This window comes from Diabrotica virgifera, chromosome 2, assembly GCF_917563875.1.
Source record: "Diabrotica virgifera virgifera chromosome 2, PGI_DIABVI_V3a".
Taxonomy (NCBI): Eukaryota; Metazoa; Arthropoda; class Insecta; order Coleoptera; family Chrysomelidae; genus Diabrotica; species Diabrotica virgifera.
The window spans coordinates 257,341,398-257,367,614 of NC_065444.1; the positions used below are offsets into that span (position 1 = coordinate 257,341,398).

Sequence of the window (26,217 nt, forward strand, 5' to 3'; positions counted from 1 at the left end):
TCACTGTAGTTGCTGATATGGTGTCTCGATCTAAATTATTCCAAATATTAAATATCCTGTTAGGCAAGAAGTTTACTCTGGACCGTGCTATTGCCTGCTCCTTCTTTAATTTGTATTGGTGGCCTCTTAATCTATCATCTCGGTTTATGGTAAACATGGTATTTAGGTTTCCAAAGTTGTATTTCAGAATTCGGAAGCACAAAATTAGATCACCTCGAAGACGTCGACGCTCGAAAGTCGTTAGATGAGCCATGGTGAGTCTATCTTCATAACAAGGTCTTACGCGGCCGAATGCGAGTCTTGTAGCTTTACGCTGCACATTTTCGATTAATACCTTGTCACGAGCGAGATCTGGATTCCAAACCGGTCCTGGATAGATACCGTATGTTTTTGGGCCAAACAAGAACTAGCGTTTCGTGGTCATTTTGAGTGCGACGACTCTGACAATCGAGGCAATTACAGGGAATTGTTAACATTAATTGCCAAAAAAGATCAAAAATTTTATCAACATCTAGAAACATCTGTTTTTTCGAGAGTTTCAAGTGATATACAAAATGATATTATTGAAGCTACACTCACCGGACAAAATTCCGCCACCCAAAATTGTTGATTAAGTTTGACAATTTATAACTTTATTATTTGTGCTCCGATTTTCAAGATTTTTACACCAGTTTGTAGGTACATGTATTCATATTGTTTTGTATTATTCCGGTAACAAAAAATTTTGCTTGCATGTCATTGTACAGGGGTGAAAGAAGCTTTGTATTTTATCCTAATTTTAAAAAATTCTGTGGAAAAAGTGGAATAGCTTATTTTATTTTATAGTCCTGTCATATTTTCCCGGAGGCATCACCAACATTTTGTTTTTTGAATTATCCGAATATCTTTTTTCTTGTAAGAGCTGTACCATTTTTTGTAAATAAAAACACTGATTGACTCATACAATTGAGGTTGGATTGATAAGATTAGAATGGCCCGCATGCAGCCCAGATCTCAATCATATTGAGCATTTATGGGTTGAATAAAAAAGCTATTTGCCGTTATCTTAGGCCTCCAGAAAATTTGGTACAGTCATGGCCCTGGTAGAGGAATATCGGGCTATTCCCCAGGCAAGGAAAACACATATTTATTAGATGCTAAACAGATTGCGAGCAGTCGTTGCTGCAAGAGGTGGACATAACCGCTATTGAATTGTTTTGTTTTGTTGTTAAATTTATTTTGTTTTGTTAATTTTAGTGCGTTTGATATTTTTAATTAAATAAACCTTCAAAAGCAGTGTTTTTAATTACAGCTCTTACAAGAAAAGAGATAATTCAAAAACAAGACCTTAGTGATATGTACCTCCAGGATAATACAAAAGGAGTATGGAACAAAATCAGCCCTCCAATTTTTCCACAGAATTTTTTAAAGTTAGGAAAAAAAACAACGCTTACATTCACCCCCGTATAATGCCATCTAAGCAAAAACTTTTGTTACCGGAATAATAGCAATTGACATCAATACATGTACCTACAAACTCGGCAAGAATCTTGGAAATCGAAGTACAAATAATAAAGTTATAGATTGTCAAACTTAATCAAAAATTTTGGGTGGCGGAATTTTGTGCCGGTGAGTGTATATATACATTTAGCCATATCTTTATTTTTTTAAATAAGATTTTTTGCATCTGGTTTTGGTAACACTTCAGAAAAAGTCACGCGTCGTCACTGCTGCGGTGTCAAAATTTAAATTAGGTGTAAAGAAAGGCTTGATTCGGGATTAGAGATTAATGCAAGTTAGGCAAACGAAATTTCAACAACTTACCGATAGAAATAGCATTTCTGCAAATGGAAGTATTCAGGTCACAAAAAAATGCTTATTTTTGTAATACCGGTAAATACAGAGCAAGCATAAACAACAATGATAAGTCGTGGGCAGGCATGCTTTTTCAAGTGACACTGGATACGATTAAATCGGGCGAATCGTTCAGTAACAGCACTTACGTACTTAAAAAGGTGATTGCGTTTATTTTCAAGTTACCCCGCTATTTTCAAGTTCCTGTTCAAAGCCCCGTTTTACTTTTATAAAATGTAGTAAATATTGTAACGGCGCTAACAAATTGGTGGATGCGTTTCTTCTCAAAAACAAATTAGAAATTCATTAAATAAACATTCGTGTATTGTATAGTATAGTGTGTGTATAGTAAATTTTAAACAAATGTTCCATCTAATTATAAACGTCTAACTTTAACAGTTTAGGATATACAACTATTTGGCATACGTTCATAAATAAAAGCAAGCCAATAAAACCATTAATTTGATCCCGTACCATAAAATCAGTAGTAGAGAAAATATTTTGCCTCAGATTAGTATCATTATATAGTTAAGGCGATAACATCCGATCGATTCAATATATATACATATCTTATCACCTAATACATTATTACTTATCTCTCCCCCAATGTGTTAACTCAGTGTGTGTTTATTCAGATACGTGCAATCGTCAATATTGAAAATACAGTAGGCAGTTACTTGTGTCAAACACAATTATTTTTATTTCCATCTTACCAATAGTATGTAGTTGTGTCTCATGTTTTGTTTACGCACTTCACGGAGATTAGGCTGCATTGAGATTGTGGAATTCATTCAAATTTGTAAACGTGTTTGAGAGCGATCTAATCAATCAAGTGTTGGAAGATTATAAATAGCGTATCATGGTAGTGATCAAAATCGTCAACAAGTTTAAAAAGTAAGTAGATATTTCTGCCATAATAACGATTTTATTAATATTAACTAAGTGTTCCACTAGTGTATTGAGCCATAGAAAAATCCTAAATTGGGTAAGACCTCCTGACAAAAATTACTTTTCATTTATATGAACATTTCTTGATCATTATTCTCTTGCCTTTATCCCCATGCAGGGTCGGCTTCCCTAATTACATTCCTCCATAAGTTCGTATCTTCGGTCATACCAATATCAATCCCCTTTACCGACATGTCTTGCCTAAGCGTGTCTTCCCAGGTATTCTTTGATCTTCCTCCCCTACTTCTTCCACTAAGGAAACCATCGTAACTTATACTCTCTCATTTTGGCATCAATTGGTGCCGCCCCTACAGACTTTCACAAATATACCCATTCTCAATTTTTATTTTTTTTGTCACTCCACTCATCCATCTAAGCATTCTCATTTCCACCACAGGCATTCGTTGTTCCTCTTTCTTATCAGCTGTCCAACATTCCGTTCTGTACATGGTTGGTCTTACGACTCGTTTATAGAAGAGTCCCTTCAGCTTCAATATAATTTTTCTGTCACACCACATACCACTCGTTTCCTTCCATTTCATCCATCTAACCCTACTTCTACTGGATGCATCTCCATCTATTTCCCCTTTACTCTGTAATACTGTTCCTAGCTACGTACTACTTTTCACAATCATTTTACCATCCAAAGATATCATTTTATTTACAGTAACTCCATCAAATGAATATCCCAAATACTTCCAAAATACTTTTGTCCTACCAAGTTTTAAACCTGTTTCCCCAGCTTTGGGGAAAAAGCTTGTCTTTGTCTTGTCTGCACTGTTCCAGTTTTTGTGGTAAGTCGCTTTTACTATTTCCTACCAACATTACATCATCAGCATACATTCAACACCAGGGAATGTTTCGCTGTCATCTCTGTCGTCACTGTCATCTTTCGCTAATCCAAATTAGTAAGAATAAAAAATAAGGACTGCACTGATTCTTGGTGCAATACTACTTTCACATTAAATTTGTTAGTCTCTCGCACACCTATCCTAACACTAGTTGTTATTCTGTCATACATGTCTCTCACAATCTTCACATATTCACTCAGGACTCCTTTCTTATGGGGTTCCCACCACATAATCTCTCGAGGAACTCATCATATGCTTTGTTAAGATCAATGAATGCCATATGAACGTTTGTTTATATATGCTTGAGGGTTTGATGGGTAGTTTTTAGGTAGGTACGATTATCTCCAATTTGGATAGAGGCTACGTGACTGTAGTATATAGGCCAGGAACCGAAGCTTTTCACCTCGCAATTTTTACAGAATGGATCGATTTGCTTGAAGTTTTAAGAATAAGTAGAGGATAGTCCAAGGATCAAAATCTATATGATTCCGAAAGGCGCTTTTACCATGGGGGTGGTTGCCACCCCATCTCGGGGGTGAATTTTTTTTATATTTTGACCGCAAAAGTTGATAAAAACATTCATTCTAAGCAAAAAATGTTCTATACATTTTTTTGATAAAATTAATAGTTTTAGATTTATTCGTTATCGAAAGTGTTAGTTTTGTATAGAAAAATCAATGTTTTTCGATATTACAATTCACTCAATTTTTGCCGTAGAAAAATTGCTTTCAATCCAAGTTATTGGGAAACTACAAAAATTCGTTATTTGCTTTTAACTCCAATTTTTTAAAAACTAATCATTCTAAGCCAGTGAAACTTCTAGAATCTATTAATAATACCTAATTGAATAAGAATTAATAAGACCAATGACCAAAAACACCGTCAACTTACTTTATTATGCTTCCAACTGGATTTCTCCTTTTTTTTTCAAAAAAAAATATATATATTTTTTAACCGTAATTTTTTATTTTTTATCTTAGAAAGTTTGTTAAAAATGAATTTTTTAAGTTTTTACAAGATCTATAAGCCTATTAATATTAAATCTTTTTAAAATCCTCAGTCGCAAAAAGAGGTGACTTTGAAAGGGTTTGTAAAGGTGGTTTTTGCATGTTATTACAAGTTTTAATTGTCAATAGCTCACTCAATTTTTGCCTTAGAAAAATTTTCTGCAAACCAGGTTTTTGGGAATTAAATAAGCTACAATTTCATATTTAAACATTTTTTCGGTGCAAAACTATCTTTGCTATTTTGAGGAAGAGGCCATTTTTTCTAAACTACAAAAAATCGTTATTCGCTTTTAACTCCATTTTTTTCTAAACTAATCATTCTGAGCCGGTCAAACTTCTAGAATCTATTAATAATACATAAGTAAAAAAGACAAAATAAGGGTTCTTACTAATTTTAATTGGAGTGGTGATTAGGGAGTTGCTTGCGATCACTTTTTCGCTGAAAAAAAAAATGGGGACTGACATTCTTTTCATTATAAGTTACTTAATTTTTGAGATAGAGACTTTTTTATTTCTGGTGATAGACATTTTTAAATATTTTAAATTAGTTTGAACAAGTTATCATCGAAAAATGCATAGTTTTCCTGTCTTTTGACTTTGAAACTACAATATTTAGCATTTGACGAAGAAGTGCCAACATAAATAAAGTATAGCTCGATTACTATTGATCCAAAAGGAAATTAAAAAAAACGGTTTTGTTTATTTTTTCAAAAGGTACATTTTTGTTAAGAAAAGTTGTTTTGATAAGACGAAAATTTTTGGAGTTATTAGCAGACAACTTATTAAAAACATTGATTTTTTCGATATAAAACTAACACTTTCGATAGCGAATAAATCGAAAACTATCAATTTTATCAAAAAAATATATAGAACGTTTTTTGCTTAGAATGAACGTTTTTACCAACTTTTGCGATTAAAGTATAATAAAAAATTTTCACCCCCGAGATGGGGTGGAAACCACCCCATGGTAAAAGCGCCTTTCGGCATGATATAGATTTTGATCCTTGGAGTATCCACTACTTATTCTCAAATTTTTAAGAAAATCGATCCATTCTGTAACAATTGCGAGGTTTTGTCCTATTTTAAGCTTCATTACTTGGACTATAAGTATTTTATCAGTTTTATATCGTAGTGGTCAAGTAGCCCTAAGGTAATCGAAAACTGTATCGTGGACTACTCAGTCAAATGCCTTCTCGGAGTCGATGAAATAAACATAAACATTCATTCGGAACTCACAACTTTTTTGGTAGAGAACGCGCATACAAAATAGTGCCTCTCTATTTATATAGTTCCTAGACCATAATTTTAAATCCAAATTGCTCATTACCTATTCTATTTTCGCACAGAAGGAATACTCGGTTTTGAAGAATTCGTAAAAGTATCTTAAGTATGTGGCCAATCAAACTGATTAGTCTAAAATCGCTACATTTTTGTGGCTGCTTTTCTTTGCTAATGTTATAAATCAGTGACTCAAACCAAGCATAATATTATTTTCCTTCGTTGTAAATTTTGTTAAAGAAAGTGGCTAAGTAGAAAGTAGGTAATGTTTTCTTCGTCCATAAGTTATAAGCTCAGCAGAGATTTGATCTGGGATCTGGCCCTGGTGATTTATTATTTTTGGCTTGCTGCATTACTTTTCTGACTTCTGATTTTCCTATACTGGGACCTCTGTCCAACTCGTTGTCATAAGTGATTTATCTCTTCCACTCTTTGCACTGTTCCGGAGGTATACTATTTAAGTTTTTTTGAGTAGGTTGAAACTCATGTTTCTTTGGAGGTTTTCTATTTTTTTATAGGCGAGGAAATGCAGCACTAAAAAAAAGCATCAATCCTACCAATTTTCCGCAGTAAGATGAATCGCTATTAAACTTTTTCGATGGGGGAAAGGGAAAATGTCAGGAAATTTTGTGAATAAAATTCATGGTGGTAAAATGAAAATTGCATTTTGTGCAGAAGGAATAAGCATCTCCAAAGTAAACTCCATATAGAAAATGAAAAATTTGAAATTCGGAAAATATCGACAGAAATGAATTTACTTGTGTTACTTGAGAGTTTTTGAGGTCGTCTTAATTTTGCATTAAATTTTACTTCAGACGGATTACAATGCAAATCTTTTTTATTTTGACTTAATAGACTTAATGATATTTGGTTTACTTTTATAATGCTCTTGCTATTTGAAATGTCAATACACAATGTGTTTTTCCGACAACTTGCTTTACTTACTAATTATTCACCGAATAATTTATTTGTTTGATGATTTTATTAACCGCAGCAAACATTCTAATGTTTATTGTTTGACTTTTTTTTTAATTTGCTTTTAACAATAATTCTATGCAACTATTAATTAGGAAAAAATATGTTGTAAATTTGAATGTTACATATTGAGGCAGGTGGCATAGAAAAATATATAGGTACTATTGTAACATTTTTTAAATTTAAGTGTCACTGGTAATGGCATAGGGGATTTGGTAATATTTTGAATCGAAAAGAGACACTTCTGGTGTGGTGGCCTAAGAGATCAGACCTACCTTTCTCTCGCAAGCTAGTTTGATTTCGATATAATTGTTATAAGCTTATGAGCCCCTTTTCAAACGATTTTTTAAATAACAATTTTGAAAAATGTTGAATTTTTTTAATATACTTTAAAATTGAAGCCTCTGCGATCTGACAAATACCTCCCTAGACACTGTTTGAGCAAGTACAGTTAAATAATCGCTCTCAGGAATAAACAAATTGTATAACTTACGCTTCATCGTTACGCCTCGACCATCCACCTAGATGTTCCTGACGAGCGGTTGATATTACTGCGAAACACGTCGTGTAGGACATCGGTGGTGGTCGGAGTGTAATGAAATGCAATCGTCGTCTCTTTCATATCACGGTTTCTCCGTTATTGACGAATGTGTAGCGAATAACGTGGCTTTGTAGGCAGTGGCGAAGCGTCCATGTAACCACTGTTACCAATGGTAACAGTTACAAATCTTGCAAATAAATATTTTATGACTACTAGGAAATAATTCCATTTATATTTTTTATCAACAGAAATACTTGTTAATAGTACCTAATTCAGTAAATAGCCAACTAGACGCACGAAAATATTGGCGAGATATGTGAATACATGGCACGTTATCATATGCTGTTACCAATACTGGCACTGGTAACGGTACGCAGGAGAAACCTCGCTATCGCTCGGGACTAGCTCTGAAAATTTTGAAGGAGCGACGCATCTAGAGACGGCGCGCGGGCACGCTGTGCATATCAGTACTGTAACCATTTTGAAGATTGGTAACGTTGGTTTAGTACCTATTACAGAGATTACAGTGTGCGTGCATTTAAACATGGAAGAGTGTTGCTACGTATTGCGTAATTGATCAACTACTTGAAAAGTCATTCTACTTGTATATTTTTTTATATATTATTTTAAAGAAAAAAATGATATGAAAAATGGAAGAATTAAAATATAAACAATAGTTTTCAAAATCTGTTCTTTTTCCTACTTGTTCATTTTTTTATGTTAATTTTATGGTAGAATAATATGTTTAGTTTGTTTATTATTTATTGTTATACCTGTTACATATACATAATTACTTACATAATATATAATTTGGGAATAGTGATTTGTTTAATTTGATCCCACAGGATTGAAAACAAAAACTTATATTTGGGAGGTTCAAAATATTTTTTTAAATAAGATTTTTTAACATCTGGTTTTGGTAACACTTTAGAAAAAGTCACGCGTCGCCACTGTTTGTAGGCAAATCTGTGATACAAAGAGGTATCTTTTGCCGTTTCATCGTCTTTTATCAAGACTTTGAATTTACATTTTCACGTCCGCTGCGGAAAAGATTTCTTTTGTATACCAGAGAAATCTTTTCGTTTATTTCATATATATATATATATATATATATATATATATATATATATATATATATATATATATATATATATATATATATATATATTGATGCACGTTAAGTTGTGACTTCCGGTATACAGAAGAGGCTGTCCGACTTCCACCTTTTCTACTAGGAATTATTTTTTAAAAATTGTGTATTTGGTAAAAGGGGGGCTTATAAAATGGGTCTACCTATTGAGGGGAAAGGATTTACCAAAATAAATTTTGTATATATATACGTATATACCGAAGCGTACAGCATACGTTATGGCTTCCATATATAGGGTAGTTCAAGGTGCGTTGTCACTTCCAGCGGTGTTGTCATATTTTGGAAGTCACAACGACTCGTCTGCTGATTTACCTCTTACTTTAAGCGTAATGTGTGATCTTTTGAAACTTTTACTGTGAATACAGTTGTGAATGCAGTTCTATGTTTTAAAGTTGTCTATTTAAATTAAAAGATTGATATTCTTTTGATTAAACAGGTTTAAAAAAAAATACATTTCGGAATATTTGACGAAACCATATGACTAGGGGGTTTTTGGGGTCGCTGGTCACGAATCCGGGGTCCGCTGACCTCTATCACGTCAGGTAATGGTAATCTCAAGGTCAAATCAAGATAAACCGACAGTCGCTCTGAAAAAGTATATTAGGGGGTTTTTGTGGTCGCTGATGACGAATTTGTGTCCGCTGACCTCTATCACGTCTAGTTCAAGGTCATTTCGAGGTCAAATCAAGATAAATGGACACGATCGCTCTGAAAAAGTATATTAGGGGGTTTTTGGGGTCGCTGATCACAAAACTGGGGTCCGTTGAGCTCAACCGCGACAGGTAAAGGTCATTTCAAGGTCAAATCAGTTTTGTGGACTTGTCCTGATTTGGCCTTGAAATGACCATTACCTTACGTGGTAGAGCTCAACGGACCGCAGTTTTCATGATCAGTGACTCCAAAACACCTATATTTTCAGAGCGATTGTGTCGATTTATGTTGATTTGACCTTGAACTAGACGTGATAGAGGTCAGCGGACTAATGATTCGTCATCAGCGACACCAAAAACGCCCTAATATACTTTCTCAGAGCGACTGTCGATTTATCTTGATTTGACCTTGAAATGACCTTTACCTGGCGTGAAAGAGGTGAGCGGACCCCGGATTCGTGATCAGCCACCCCAAAAACCTCCTGTAACATGGTTTCGTCAAATAGTCCGAAATTTAGTTTTTTTTTGTAAACCTGTATTATTTATGATATGCTTGATATTTATTTTACAAATACTAATATTTTATTATTGCTGCAAAATGGATTTTTTGGAATTAATTAAAAAAGTGTTATTAGTAAGTAATTTATTTATGAAAATTATATCAAAAATTTTAATAAATAAATTTGAACTTATAGGAAATTTTAATATTTATTATTTTTCTTGATTAAATTTTGAATTTTAGATTTTATTACAGGCACCGTCCTTTTAATTTTTGATGTACCAATAATAATGTGTAATAAGAAAATTAAATGGCTAAATACACCAGGTGGGGTTGAGCTGCTAAAAAGCTATCTAGGTCCATCTTTTTAGAGCAGATTAGTCCCAGTCTGCTACTCGATACTATTGACTGTGCTTCTCCAGTTCTTTCTATCCTCTGTCTTTTTCTGCTAGTCTCTAATTCCTGCCCTATATAAATTTTCCTTTACTTCCTGTAACCATTTATTCTAGTTCCTCCGCGTCTCCTTCTAACTCCGGGTTTCCATTGTAAAATTGAGTTTATAGTTGTTACGCTACCTGCTCTCCATATATGCCCCAACCATCTAACACTGTGCTGAAATCTGAAAATCTGGAATAATATCTACCCGGGTCGAAACATTTTTTTTAATATATGAAAATAGTTATTTATGAAACAGTTCGTGAAGTATGCTTTTTACGAATGCACGTGATGTTTAGAGCACAAGCGACAACGGAGCGAGTGCTATACATCGCTTAAGTTCGCAAAAAGTACTTCACGCACAGTTTCATACAATATTTTATCTACGATAAACAAATAAAAAAACTGTAACTCTTCATCACTGGAATTCATCCCTATTCTACAATTTTTAGAACTTATTTAAACATTCTAATTTCTTTCAAACCACAAAACTGTCAAATTTTTTTTTGTAATTTATTGCTCATTATGTCATCACCATGACAACGCGAAAGTTAAGGATATTTGATTATATGAAAGTGTGTCAAAAACAGTGCGAAAAAGTAAATCCCGTTTAAAATACATTGTTACTTCACGCACACGTTATCCATTAAATAGATCGATGCAGATCGGCCTTATATCGGATCCTCTACTATTAGTCCGTTCGCTGACGGTAAAATATTGCAAAACCCATAAATTTTAAAAAACCGCTTAGATCAGGGGTGGGCAATTACTTTTAAGCGCGGGCCAAAATGAATGTTTCAAAATGTCTCTCGGGCCGGAGGACTATACCGGATATGTACGCTGTGCCCACGCGAATTTTTTTGGTGTAGTTTATTCCCTGCCCAAGAAATAAATACTATAAATATTATTTTAAAGCATTTGGACAAAGAAATTTGACTGTTAATAATTAGAAAATGGTAATAATAAATTGTCCTACTTGGGAATACATGCGAAAAACTTGTGCCCAGTAAAATATGTCACGTAATTGAAAAAAAAAAATGGTCATTATATTAAATCATAAGAAGATCCAGAAAAAGAACCAGATAAAAAATGAAGATATTGAGCAAGTGGACAAAATGAAATACTTAGGAGTCTGGATTACGGAAGATTTAAATTCGAAATCATAAATTCGATCAAGAATAGAGCAATTGAGGGTAGACTTTTTGAAGATGAGGACATTTCTGAGTCACCAAAGACTCAATCTGCAAATCTGATATTAGTTGATAAAATGTTGTATATCCACTCTATTCTTTTTTATGGTGCCGAAGCTTGGATTGTTAATGCTGACTTAATGAGAAAGCCGGAAGCTTTTGAGATGTGGCTTTTTGGGAGAATTTAGAAAATACCGTGGACCGATCATATACGAACAAAATGATGTTGCACGAAATGGAAAGAGACAGAGAACTTTTGACCTCCATTAAAAGGAGACAGACAGCATATTTACGGCACATGCTCAGAAATGATATGTACGAGTTGTTCGAAGGAAAAAGGGGTCCTGGTAGACGACAAATATTCTGACTGAAAACATTTGAGACTGGACCGGGTTAAACACGCTTTTAAGAAAAGCAGAAAATAGAGACGAATTTGCAATGGTGTTTTAGCCAACCATCATTAGTGGAGTCGGCGTTAGAAGAATAATAATAAATTAATGGTAATTAAATAAATCAGTTATTGAAAGATTTTATTTTCTTATTTATTTATATTTTAGCGATACAAATTAATTTATATTGATACATATTTTGTAAATATACCTAATATTAAATAAAATTATAAAAAAAAGACAAACATTAAACGTTAAAATTAATAGAATACTCATTATAAGTATAACTTCTATAATAATTAATGCGAAACGTGAAATCGCGAATGTTCATGTGATATTATTTCTTCAAAATTGGGATCCAAATCACCTGTAGCAATCCTTAATACCGAGTGTAGATTTTCGTCAGTAATTTGTGATCGATATTTATTTTTCGTGGAAACCATCAACGAAAAAGTTCTTTCACAAATATATGTCGAACCAAATAAAACTAGGTATTTTTGAACATAGTTTAAAAAATGTTTAAAATGTTCTGTATTCAAAGCACCGTAGAAAGCACTCAATTCGTTTGATTGAACATTTTCTTTTAATAAATTATTTGCCTGTAAGTCAATTAATTCTAGCTGAATTTCAACAGGAGCTTCTTGCACATCGAAATTGAAAGGTTGACTAATTAATGACAAAGGTTTTTCAATAGCTTTGAAATCTTGAAATCTTCTTTGGAATTCAGTATGCAGGTCTTGTGTTACTGAACTATATTTAAGAAATTCAGAATTTTTCAATAATTCTCGTCGTGTTTGTAATGATGGGAAGTGGTTTAATATTTTTTTATTAAAGTTCTCAGCAAATAAGTTTAGTTTTATCATAAATGCTTTGACATTTGAGTGCATATTGAAAGCGAACTGGTTTTTCCCTTGTAAATTTACATTAAGTTCATTTAAATATTTTACAATATCTACAGAAAACGACAAATCGTTTAGCCATGCCTCATTTTGCAATTCAGGAAAATCATGTAGTTTTTCTTTTATCGACAAGAAGGATACTATTTCATCAAGCAAATATTGAAATCTGTCCAAAACTTTACCGATGCTAAGCCATCTCACCTCAGTGTAGTAAGGAATTTCGTAAAAGTCACTTTCAATTTCTTTCAAAAATTCAACAAACTGTCGATGATTTAAGGCACGTTCCCGGATAAAATTTACAACTTTTGTCACAACAGTAACGACGTGATTCAATTTTAAAACTTTTCTACATAACACTTTTTGATGAATAATGCAGTGTAAAAATAATATGTCTTGTTCTGGCTGCAACTGTTTTACTTTGTCGCTGATTCGTTTTAGTAAGCCCACATTTTTCCCTGTTAAACTAGGACAGCCATCCGTAGTGATGCTTACTATTTTGTTCCAAGGTAAATTTACTTTAACTAAACACTCTTCAACAGCGTTAAAGAAGTCTTCACCGGTAGTTGTATCTTTCATTGGATGCACACTAAGAAGTTCCTCGCGAATTTCACATTTTTTGTTAATGCCCCGAATAAATATTAATAATTGACTTGTGTCAGTAATATCGCAGGACTGATCCAACGCCAGAGAACAATATGTAAAATCAGCAATTATTGTTTTTAGCTGGTCGAGTAAATTTCCTGAAATATTTTCGATCCGTCGTACTATTGTTCTCCTTGACAGGCTTAAATTTTCAAAAATATGTTTTTTTTCAGGACAACATATCTCCGACACTTCTACCATGCACTGTTTAACAAATTCTGCTTCAGAAAAAGGTTTACATAACTTAGCAATTTTGTGTGCAATAACATAACTTGCTTGTGTGGTAGATTTCTCGACGGTCCAGGACATTAAGGCGCGGCCACATAGGCGCGGCCGTTTAGGCGCGGCCGTTTAGGCGCAGGGACATTTAGGCGCAGGGACATTTAGGCGCAAGGACATTTAGGCGCAGGGACATTTAGGCGCAGGGACACTTGGGCGCAGATACATTAAGTTAAGAGGGGTATTCAGAAGTGGAACTTGTAGAATGAATATACCTACTTAAAATATAATAATATAAGGTATGCAGGTAAACAAAATTTGTATATAATCCGGCTCTGCCCGAAAAGGTGTAAACTTTTGGGACATTTTATGGCCAGAGGGATTATACAAGTATAATATTTCCCCGAAAAAAAAAACCACTTAGTTTCTTTTGTCCTCTAAAAGAAACAATCCCACAATAAACATTGTATATTTTTTTTTCTTAGAAGGCAATATACAGTTTAAATATTTACAACCCCCATCAGTAGATTACAATGGTACTTACAGGTAATTAGCATCGTGATTGGCCGCCGTAGGATTATTACAGGTATATAAATACTATAATAAATACAGGTAAACATGCTCTCATTTAGTTACTAGTGTGCTAGCTTTCTGACAGTATAGCTGTTTGTGATATTTTTTGTGATTATTGTGGTGTTTTGTGAAAAATGGAAGTAGTTTCGCAGAAAGGAAACAAGAAATTTCATAGCAATGGGTATTGTTATATTTTTGATAGACTTAGTGCATGTGAAACAAAACAATTTTGGCGATGTGAGCAAAAAAACAACGGTTGTAAAAAACGTATTCATACATTGGAAAATGTGATTGTGAAGGAAATTCATCAACATTCACATGATAGTAATGCGGCTAAGGTTGAGGCTGATGTTGTGCGTACAAAAATGAGAATACGTGCTGAAGAAACAATGGAACAAACATCTCAAATTATTAATACTTGTCTAAATGAAGTTAACTTGTCGCAAGCCGCCCAAGCAGCTTTACCTAAAAGTACATCGTTGAAGAAAATGATACGAAGAAAGAGGAATCTAATAAATGCCGCACCTCCAGTTCCTCTACGGATAGAAAACTTGATTATTCCCGAAGAATATAGAACCTATTCAAAAAATGGAGCGGCAGAAAATTTTTTGCTAGCCGATAGCGGTCCAGACGCAGACAGAATTTTAATATTTGGCCGAGCAAAGAATATCGATGAGGTGAGATATTTTGAAAAACTGTTAAGGTTTTGTCTCTTAATGGGACTATCCTTTTGTCTTTTGTCGGGAGGTAAATTAAAAATTAAAAAATTACCTTTATATTTAAAAAAAATGAAAAAATGACAGGAGTAAAGTGTGCTTTGGAATGGTCAAATTTCTACGTTTTTTTGAAATATCTTGGTAATTATTAAATATTTTTAAAAAACTTTAGTATAAAAAATGTAGGTTATAAAGAGAAGTAACTTTTGTTTGTTTAACATTTTTTACGAGATAGGTACACTTTTGTCCTTTTTTTCAATATGCGTGAGCTCATGTGTTGGACCACATCAGATTTTTTCTACTTAAGTTATTTTAAAATATTTAATAATTAAGAGGATATTTCAAAAAAACTTAAAAATTACACGAGTAAGTGCGCTAAAAATGATAAAAGTGGACTTATCTCGTAAACCTCACTATATATACTTCGTATATGCGTGAGCTAATTATATGGCACGAGTTTGTCAAGTACCACACCAATTAGTGTTTATTTTGTTACAGATATTGGTACCATCGCAGCATTGGTTTGTGGATGGCACATTTTCAACGGCACCGCCTTTTTTTCACAAATATATGTAATAATGGCCAAAAGATTTGGTGGAGTTCATCCTGTAGCATATGCATTATTGCCAAACAAACAAGGTATCACTTATAGAAGAATGATAGAGTTGCTCAAAAACATAGGGCCAAATTTAAATCCAAATAAAATTTCTTGCGATTTTGAATTGGCAGCCATAAATGCCTTTCGAGATGCATTTCCAAATGCTCAGATGCTGGGTTGTTTGTTCCACCTTACGAAAAACTTAAGAAAACATTTGGGCGAATGTGGTTTGATGGGTCGTTATAATAATGATGCTGATTTTGCTCTGCACGCGCGTATGATAACGTCGTTAGCGTTTATTCCAGTACATGATTTGGATAACGCCATTGAGGAATTATCCCATTCATTGCCTCCAGAATTAGAACCGTTGCTGCAGTGGTTTGAAGATACCTATGTTGGACGTCCAAATCGCCGCGGGAATGGAAGGCGGCCTGCCATTTTTGGCCCAGAATTATGGTCCGTTCACAATCGTGTTTTGTCTGACACAGACAGAACAAATAATCATGCCGAGGCGGCACATAGGCGACTACAAATAGAATTAAGTATGAATCATCCTAGTATTTGGAAATTGATTGATGGCTTAAAAACAGTACAGCGAGGTAGGGACATGTTTTTTGAGCAACTGGTTGCTGGTAATGAACCTCCAACGAAAAGATCCAAATATACTCTTGCCGACGTAAGAATAAAGAATCTTGTACGAGACTACGAAAATAGAAACATTATTGAATTTCTTAGGGGCATCTCTCATAATTACGAGATGAACGCATAATAGTACTGTTATTATCATTATTTTAAATATTATTATTGCTACAATAGATTGTTATTAATTATTAATTAGGTTTTACTAAGTGCGGATTACTCTTGCTATGTACATACCTATACGAGTAGTTTGTGTTGAATATGATTGTGACCTTTATTGTATAGAATAATAATAAACTTGTGCTTGAAATGAACTAATTCTACTTTATTATTCAATAATTTTCCTAATGTATCTGCGCCTAAATGTCCTTGCGCCTAAATGTCCTTGCGCCTAAATGTCCCTGCGCCTAAATGTCCCTGCGCCTAAATGTCCCTGCGCCTAAACGGCCGCGCCTAAACGGTCGCGCCTATGTGGCCGCGCCCTAATGTCCGGCTCCGATTTCTCGATGTTACTTTGTTTGCTAAAAATATTTTGTTGTTTATTTAAGTTTTTTGCTAAGTTGTCTGCAGCATTTTTAAGTTCTTCTAAAGAAAACGATGCATATTTTGGATGTTTTGATGTAAAATGCCTCTTTAAATTATATTCCTTGAAAACAGCAATGGTTTAATGGCAAACTAAACAAATTGCTTTCTTACCAATGTTCGTAAAAAGGTATTTTTCTGTCCATGCTTCATTAAAATTTCTGCATTCCAAATCAACTTTTCTTTTTTTAGATTGTATCATTTTGCAAATGCTTACAAATAAATATTTTAATACAATAAAATAAAAAAAATGTTTTCAAGTTTTACTTACAAAATGTCCTCCACTTTTTCAATTTATTATATATTTGCAAAATAACACACACTGTATCAAAAGAAATATGAGGAGTAATAGGAAATACGACCAGTGCTAAATCAAAATAAACTTATACGCGTCTTTCGAAGTAGTTGTAAAACTTCGGCAAAAATCGGTAACAATGAATTTTATACTGAAGTAGGTATTCCAAACAACCATACTTAATTCAGATTTAATAAATAAAGAATCATATTATTGGGACCAAAGTGCTGAGGTATTTAGATCATAAACTGTCAGTGATATGGTTGAAATAGATACCCAAACACCGAGTGCTTGTCTTGAGACCTTGAGAGTTAAATACGATTATTAATACCGAATAAACAATTATGAATCTCCGGGGATTTCCCTATATTTTAAAAGAAATTTAAAGTAAATAGTAATTAAACAGTTTTTAAAAATATAGTTAGCTAAGGCTGTTCGTAATTATAATACTCTCTATTATTTATATATTTAATAATTTATGTGAACACTATGCAAACTATTACTGTTGATTTCAACAAAATCACATAAAAGGGATTAAAAAGATTAGGTACTTGCGGGGTTTTTCAACGGGCCGGACAAAGTAAGCGAAAGGGCCGGACCCGGCCCGCGGGCCGGCTTTTGCCCACCCCTGTGCTATAGCCTTATTCTTTAACTATATCGCTGTAATAACATTGTTTCTAGACAGGTAAATTATCATTGTATACTGGGCGTACCAATCAAACTCGTTTTTTTTTCAATTTTCACAACACCCTGTGGAATATTCTAGCCTTTATACAATATTGAAATTAAAACCCAACTATAGCCCCAGGTTTTCTTAACGTTCTGTTTGTTATTCATTCGCTTATGTTGGATAATAAAAAAGTTAGGGACTTTAACAACTAAACATGTTCTTTATCAATACATGGTGTTTCTAAATAAGTGCGACAAACTTTAAGGGGTAATTCTGCATGAAAAAATAATGATCGTTTACTTGATAAAGCTATGTCCGCAAATGCTTGCAAATATAAAATTCTTTTGCCAAACGATCATTATTTTTTCATGCAGAAATTACCCCTTAAAGTTTGTCGCACTTATATTTAGAAACACCTGTATCGATAAAGAACATGGCTAGTTGTTAAAGTCCTTAACTTTTTATTATCCAACGTAAGCGAATGAATAAAAAAACAGAATGTTAATAAAACCTGGAGCTATAGTTAGGCTTTGATTTAAATATTTTATAAAGGCTAGAATATTCCACAGGGTGTTGTGAAAATTGAGAAAAAAAACCCAGTTTGATTGGTACACCCGGTATACAATGAAAATTTACCTGTCTATCAACAATATTATCATAGCTATTTTGTTAAAGAATAAGGCTATAACATATTAAAAAAAATTACTTAAATCGGACAACAGGTTTGGGAGATACGAGACATCAAAAATTACCCATTTTTTGGGGTGCCCGTTTTTCGTGCCGGTGAGTGTAGATTAAATTAGAAGTTCATTGTAAAAAAGGAAGTAAACAAAAACACGAGAAAAATGAATTTATATAAGTAAATAGGTAAGTAAATATTATAGATTAAAATAAGTACAGAAAATATATAATTATAGAGATATATAATCACTTATTGTACCTTCATTTAAGGCTAACTTTAAAAGTAAAGCAGATCTGCTATTATTCATGTTTAAAAACAAAAGGCACACAAAACACTAAGTACGAGTAGGACCGTGAATCTACAACAGATAAATGTGTGGAAACCGTTACACAGGGTTGCCAAAAAACGGAAGTCACACCGAGCGGTGTGGTATACGGAAGACGCTACGCGTTGTGTACATAGCCTGTATAGTAGCACGGGAGCGACACTAGCGCTGGTGATATACCGTCGAACTAAAATCTGATCTTATGAGTATGTTAGATACGATATGACTTCCAGCGAAATTTTTAATATAAGCCTTCTGATACCATCTAGTAGCCAAATTCGTAAAAATATAGGCAAAACGTTGTGACTTCCGAAATCGGAAGTCATAACGGTATATATGAAGTAAGAACGTATTACGAGAATCTACTTTGGAAGTCACATGGATACATGTATCAATATATATATATATATATATATATATATATATATATATATATATATATATATATATATATATATATATATATATATATATTGATACATGTATCCATATGACTTCCAAAGTAGATTCTCGTAATACGTTGTTACTTCATATATACCGTTATGACTTCCGATTTCGGAAGTCACAACGTTTTGCCTATATTTTTACGAATTTGGCTACTAGATGGTATCAGAAGGCTTATATTAAAAATTTCGCTGGAAGTCATATCGTATCTAACATACTCATAAGATCAGATTTTAGTTCGACGGTATATCACCAGCGCTAGTGTCGCTTCCGTGCTACTATACAGGTTATGTACACAACGCGTAGCGTCTTCCGTATACCACACCGCTCGGTGTGACTTCCGTTTTTTGGCAACCCTGTGTAACGGTTTCCAGACATTTATCTGTTGTAGATTCGCGGTCCTAATCGTACTTAGTGTTTTGTGTGCCTTTTATTTTTAAACATGAATAATAGCAGATCTGCTTTACTTTTAAAGTTAGCCTTAAATGAAGGTACAATAAGTGATTATATATCTCTATAATTATATATTTTCTGTACTTATTTTCATCTATAATATTTACTTACCTATTTACTTATATAAATTCATTTTTCTCGTGTTTTTGTTTACTTCCTTTTTTACAATGAACTTCTAATTTAATCTACACTCACCGGCACGAAAAACGGGCACCCCAAAAAAATGGGTAATTTTTGATGTCTCGTATCTCCCAAACCTTTGGTCCGATTTAAGTAATTTTTTTTAATATGTTATAGCCTTATTATTTAACAATATAACTATGATAACATTGTTGATAGACAGGTAAATTTTCATTGTATACCGGGTGTACCAATCAAACTGGGTTTTTTTTCTCAATTTTCACAACACCCTGTGGAATATTCTAGCCTTTATAAAATATTTAAATTAAAGCCTAACTATAGCTCCAGGTTTTGTTAACATTCTGTTTTTTTATTCATTCGCTTACGTTGGATAATAAAAAAGTTAAGGACTTTAACAACTAGCCATGTTCTTTATCGATACAGGTGTTTCTAAATATAAGTGCGACAAACTTTAAGGGGTAATTTCTGCATGAAAAAATAATGACCGTTTGGCAAAATAATTTTATATTTGCAAGCATTTGCAGACGATTTATCAAGTAAACGATCATTATTTTTTCATGCAGAATTACCCCTTAAAGTTTGTCGCACTTATTTAGAAACACCATGTATTGATAAAGAACATGTTTAGTTGTTAAAGTCCCTAACTTTTTTATTATCCAACATAAGCGAATGAATAACAAACAGAACATTAAGAAAACCTGGGGCTATAGTTGGGTTTTAATTTCAAGATTGTATAAAGACTAGAATATTCCACAGAGTGTTGTGAAAATTGAAAAAAAACCAGTTTGATTGGTACGCCCAGTATACAATGATAATTTACCTGTCTAGAAACAATACTATTACAGCGATATAGTTAAAGAATAAGGCTATAACATATTAAAGAAATACTTAAATCGGAGAATAGGTTTAGGAGATACGAGCCATCAAAAATGACCCATTTTTTGGGGTGCCCGTTTTTCGTGCCGGTGAATGTATCTATTAAATAATCTAAATTATTTTTAAAAATTTTATTAAAAGCTTAAATACAAGAAATGTAGGTAAATGTTCTCATTTAACGAAATTTCCGAAAATTGTGTATTTTTTGACCCAAGTAGGCTGAAAAATCGATTTTATAGTTATTGTTATTTCGAAAGTAATGAAACGTGTAAAAATTACAAAAAAATTGAATGTACAATTACAATTGAATGGAATTAAATACACGATAAAATGAATCAAGAGCGATAAAAAGTTTAAAGTAATAAATTCTAGTAATAATATAAAATACAGTAAACTCTCTCTTAAGGGGGTAGGCGCAAAATATCTGTCCAATGATATTTAAATACATTTATTTTTTTCGAATCCTGAGAAAACTAATAAATATTTTTTAAAACATACACCCAGAATGAAAGATAACATTATTACGGGGGACCGAAAGTCCCTTAGAATAAAAAAAAGTTTCTTTTGAATGAAATATTCGAAATTAAAAATCACACTAACTTTTCTCTTGTTTTTTCATCCCATTATCTTTATTAAAATAAACATATATTAGGTATATAAGTTATTAAAATAAACATTATATAAGTTTTCAGGGACTTTCTGCCCTCGGTAATAATGTAAGCTTCCATTCTGCGTTTAAATTTTTCAAAAATACTTATTAGTTTTCTCAGAATTCGAAAAAAATTAATGCATTTAATTAGCATTGCACTAAGATTTTGCGCCTATCCCCAACGAGCACCTCCTCTATACGGACGGTATTTAAAACAAAATTCATTTGCCGATATGTTGAGCCTGTACTCTTTCGGACAATCCCTTAAAATGATGTGTACCTAAATGAAAAAAAAAATACATAGGTATTTTTTCCAAATATTTTAGAATACAAAACTAAAATATTTATATTTTATTATTTCAAATTAACACAGAGATGACAACGAGTGATATTTGACAACTCTTTACCTTATCAGCAGTAGGTAATAAAAATCTGGTTCTCTTAGTGTGGGATCCGTCATTAAAATATTTTGTGTGTCGGTCATTAAAAGAAATGTGACACCATAACGCGTTGCTCTAATAATACTTTAACATTGATATTATGTTGTGACTAAAAATGTTAACGGAATGTCTGCTTGATTGAACATATCCAATAAAAATTGTATTTTCGTTTAAAAATGTTTGGGATTGAAGGGAGACTTTGACTCTATGATAAAACAATAATTATACAAACAAAACAGTCAAAACAAACATAATTATCAAGATTTTTGCTGTAAACTCGTGGAGAAATACATTAAATTAATAGAGATCGGGAAATATGCACTTAAAAAACCTTAAATTATGCAAAAAACAGTTGAATTGAAATATGCACCAAAATATTATGCTTTTATGCATTTATAAAAAACGCAATAATTATTATTGGTGTATTGAAAGTAGGTATTCCAGGTTGTATCTTAGTCGATAGGAAAAATATTCTGATTCGTTTTTTACGATCTTACGGAGATAGTATAGTTCATTAACGGTTTTTGCTCCAAATTTTAAAGAACGGATTGACGTGAAATTTAGCTTACACATAGGACCTATGTAAAAGAAAAAAAGTGAAAAGAAAACTTTGCCCTGGGGGTTGAGTTTCTCCTCTAATCGGAGGTGAGAAATATACGTTCAAAATAAGTTCGGAAATGGATAAACACACTCAGTGCCGGCGCTAGGGTATAAGGTGCCCGCCTGCAAAACTAGCAAAGGCGCCCCCCCCACATACACACAGATACTCGTACAACCCCAGCCTCGGGGACGTTATGTGGGTTCTAATGGAACAGTGAGACCCACATGTACGAAAATCAAACCGGTCACACTGCGTAACCTAGAGTTGTAACCTATCTGACCCCCAAGCTATACCACTATCCCCCTTCGCAGTATATAACGAATGAGGAGACTTTGTACTAATCGTTACGTTGGATGCCCTCGCATTCCCTTGCTAGGATGCCCTTGTTTACCTCGGTTTACTTTATATGGTTAAACCACCTGATTTTAGGGGTAGCTAGAAGAGCTTTTATCTCTATTAATGCTTGATTTTGGATTATGTCCTAAAAATGTGTGTTCCGGGCACCGACTAAGTCGGTGTCCCGCTATCCGCAAATGTCCCCGGTAAATAAAGTTCCGTACAGATTTATTGAACCCATCATCTGACAAAACAACTTCACTTTAACTCTTTTAAGAAATTAGCTAAAAGAACTGAGATTGTCTTTTGTCATTTCTTCTTTTTCGGCTTTTCTGCTAATTTTTTTTTGAATGCATTTTTATTTACCTACGTAAAAATAATAACTTTAAAACCTCAAGATTATGCTTCTGTAGTAATGTGAAAGTATATTTTAATAATAGTACTGAGTATTTAACAAATATAATTTTATATTAATTGAATACAACACTGGATTCTTTAACTGCAGATGAAGAGTATACAACTGACAAACTATTCTGTATTATAATCACATGAAACAATACTAAAATGTTTATTTTAAATACAAAACATTATGTTTTTATGGAATTAATCCTTAGCTCGATACTTAAATTAAGAGGTAAAATACATAATACTTAAATTAGACAAGCCGCAAGAAAGCAGTATCACAATCTTGTTTATTTTACTAGAAATGATTCACTTCCTCTCATAACTGCTGACTAAACTACAACTTGCAAGAAATTTGGAGAAAATAAACAAAGCATTCCCATTAAGAGCAAGGTTGTTTGGTTGAGATATAATATCTTTGACCAATAAATTATATTACTACACGGAAAGAATTCTTTGCCGCATTGCATATTTTTGTATATTTTACATGTTGTGTGATAATCAAAATTAACAAACACAGATTAGGGTATTATGACGAATTTAAACCACATTTAAAAAATGAATTTTTTTATCTTAGTATTTTACATAACACCAGCAGAAACAAGCTCATTTTGGCGCCCACCAAACAGGGGCGCCCGCCTGCAGTGCATCCCTTGCAGGCCCGTTATCGCCGACCCTGAACACACTAATTCTAAGCAACTTCTGTTATATAGAATTTTTCACTAAGTTAATACTTTTTGAGTTATTGGCTAGTCGATATGTCAATTTTCCAACAAAAAACACTTTTATACGGTTTTTTGCCAATAACTCAAAAAGTAAGTAGGTATGTTATCGGGAAAAACATTAAAAATATAGCTTATAAAGTAACAAAATTGATGTACGTATAACTTTTTAGAATCAGTAGAAGCAAAGTTGTAGCTTTGTAGCTAATGTAAAACAGGAAACAGGTTCATATTCGTCAAATTTAAAAATGAATAATTTCACGTGAAATAACCAAAAAATGATAGCAACTAAAAAATGATACACTGTTCTGAGAAAACTTATTACAACTTTTTAAAGTTTTAAAAAATCTTTTTTATGTTTTCTAAAAAAGTTTCTAGCGTTAAAATTAAGAAAGATACTTTCAAAATAAATTAGGTCCTATTTTTCTTAAAAAACTCCGAAAATCACCCCTTAATTCGGGCTAAGTAAAGGGCTAATTTTTGAAAAAATTGGGTTTTAAAGTAAAATTGTTTAAATTTTGAAAGAGATGATTTTTTTTTTCAAAATGACATAAAATTTATTAGTGCTACCAAAAATTACAAAGTGTAAAAAATGTAGGTTTTGCTTTTCTGAATATTTAGGATTATGTTTTTTTCTTTGAGACAAATATTGGTTAAGATATGGCTGTTCAAAATTGGCATACACAGTTGGTTAGTGACTAGTTCAATCCCTTTCAATTACATACCCTTCAAAAATAAGCACTTTGAACCAATGAAGCTTACAGATCATATTTATAAACAATACATACACGAGTAAATCAACTTGTGAAGTGGTGACGATAAATTTTATTTGCTAACTTCCTTAATTTAATGCTAAAAACTTTTTAACCTTTTTTTAAACACTACAAAAAAGTTGTAATGAGTGTTCCCCAAAAAGTGCTTTAGTTTTTGACACTTCACGTTGGAATATTCAATTTGAAATTTGACGTGTATGAACCTATTTGTCATTAGTTACAACTCTTCTTTTACTGGGTCTAGGGATCTCATACATAAGTACACCATTTTTTTATGGGCTGTATTTTTCTTAAGAATGTTTTTTTCGATAAAATACTTACTTTTTGAGTTAATTGCAAAAAAAACCGTTAAAATGTGTTTTTTTTTGTTGAAAAAAGAACAAAAAAGAACAATAGTTCCTTAGAATTAGTCAGTTAATCCATTTCCGGACTTATTTTAAACGTATATTTTTTCATCCCTAGACGAGGTGAAAGTCACCCCCATGGCAAAAGAAAACATCGGCACAATATCAATTTTCTTCTTTGATATGTTACCTATGTGTATGCCAAATTTCATGTCAATCTTAAGTCGTTTTTTAAAATTTATGGGTTTTGCAATATTTTACCGTCAGCGAACGGACTAATAGAAGAAGATCCGATATAAGGCCGATCTGCATCGATCTATTTAATGGATAACAATAATTATTGGATATATGTAATTTAGTATGTTAACAATTATAAAGAACAAGGGGTGCATGATCTAATTTTCTTCTGACTATAATCAATTAATAATTAATAAATGACTTTTGTCTACTCTATGTCATATTATATATAAATTTTTAGTTTGTGAAAACTGTCATTATAGATAGCAGTGCTTTAAAGTAAGCATGAAGTAACAATGTATTTTAAATGGGATTTACTTTTTCTCACTGTTTTTGACACACTTTCATATAATCAAATATTCTTTCTTAACTTTCGCGTTTCATGGTGATGACATCTTCTTTTTCTTCAAGTGCCATCTCCGCGAAGGCGGTCGGCAATCATCATAGCTATTCGGACCTTGGAGACGGCTGCTCTGAAAAGTTCGTTTGATGTACATCCGTACCATTCTCTCAGGTTGCGCAACCACGATATTCTGCGTCTCCCTATGCTTCTTTTTCCTTGAATCTTTCCCTGCATAATGAGTTGGAGCAAGTTTCTCTCCACGTGTAATATGTCCGAGATATTCCAATTTTCTGGTTTTAATTGTATTTAAGACTTCCATTTCTTTATTCACCTTTCTCAGAACCTCTTTGTTTGTGACGTGTTCTGTCCATGATATTTTTAGAATTCTTCTATATACCCACATCTCGAATGATTCCAGTTTTTTCATTGATGCCGCATTCAAGGTCCAAGCTTCCATTCCGTAAAACAGAGTCGAGAAAACGTAGCACCTAGCCAACCTTATTCTTAGTTCTAACCTTAGACCTCTTGTGCAGAGCACAAGAGAGGTGATGACATAATGAGCAATAAATTACAAAAAAAAATTTGACAGTTTTGTGGTTTGAAAGAAATTAGAATTTTTATATGTCAAAGTTCTAAGAATTGTAGAATAGAAATGAATTCCAGTGACGAAGAGTTACAGTATTTTTATTTGTTTATCGTAGATAAAATATTGTATGAAATTGTGCGTGAAGTACTTTTTGCGAACTTCGCGATGTATAGCACTCGCTCCGTTTCATAAATAACTATTTTCATATATTAAAAAAAAATGTTTCGACCCGGGTAGATATTATTCCAGATTTTCAGATTTGGGCACAGAGTTGGATTGTTGGG

General features: G+C 32.9%; 1 protein-coding gene across 2 annotated transcripts in view; it reads left to right on the forward strand.

The window, feature by feature from the left end:
- Positions 1–2,390: 2,390 nt before the first annotated feature.
- LOC114337743 (uncharacterized) overlaps positions 2,391–26,217 on the forward strand; it is a 70,030-nt gene continuing 46,203 nt past the window's right edge. Inside the window, exon 1 of one of the 2 annotated variants that reach the window (XM_028288266.2) lies at positions 2,391–2,727. The gene's annotated coding sequence lies outside the window, so the exon portion shown is untranslated. The other variant, XM_028288267.2, reaches the window with a different exon arrangement.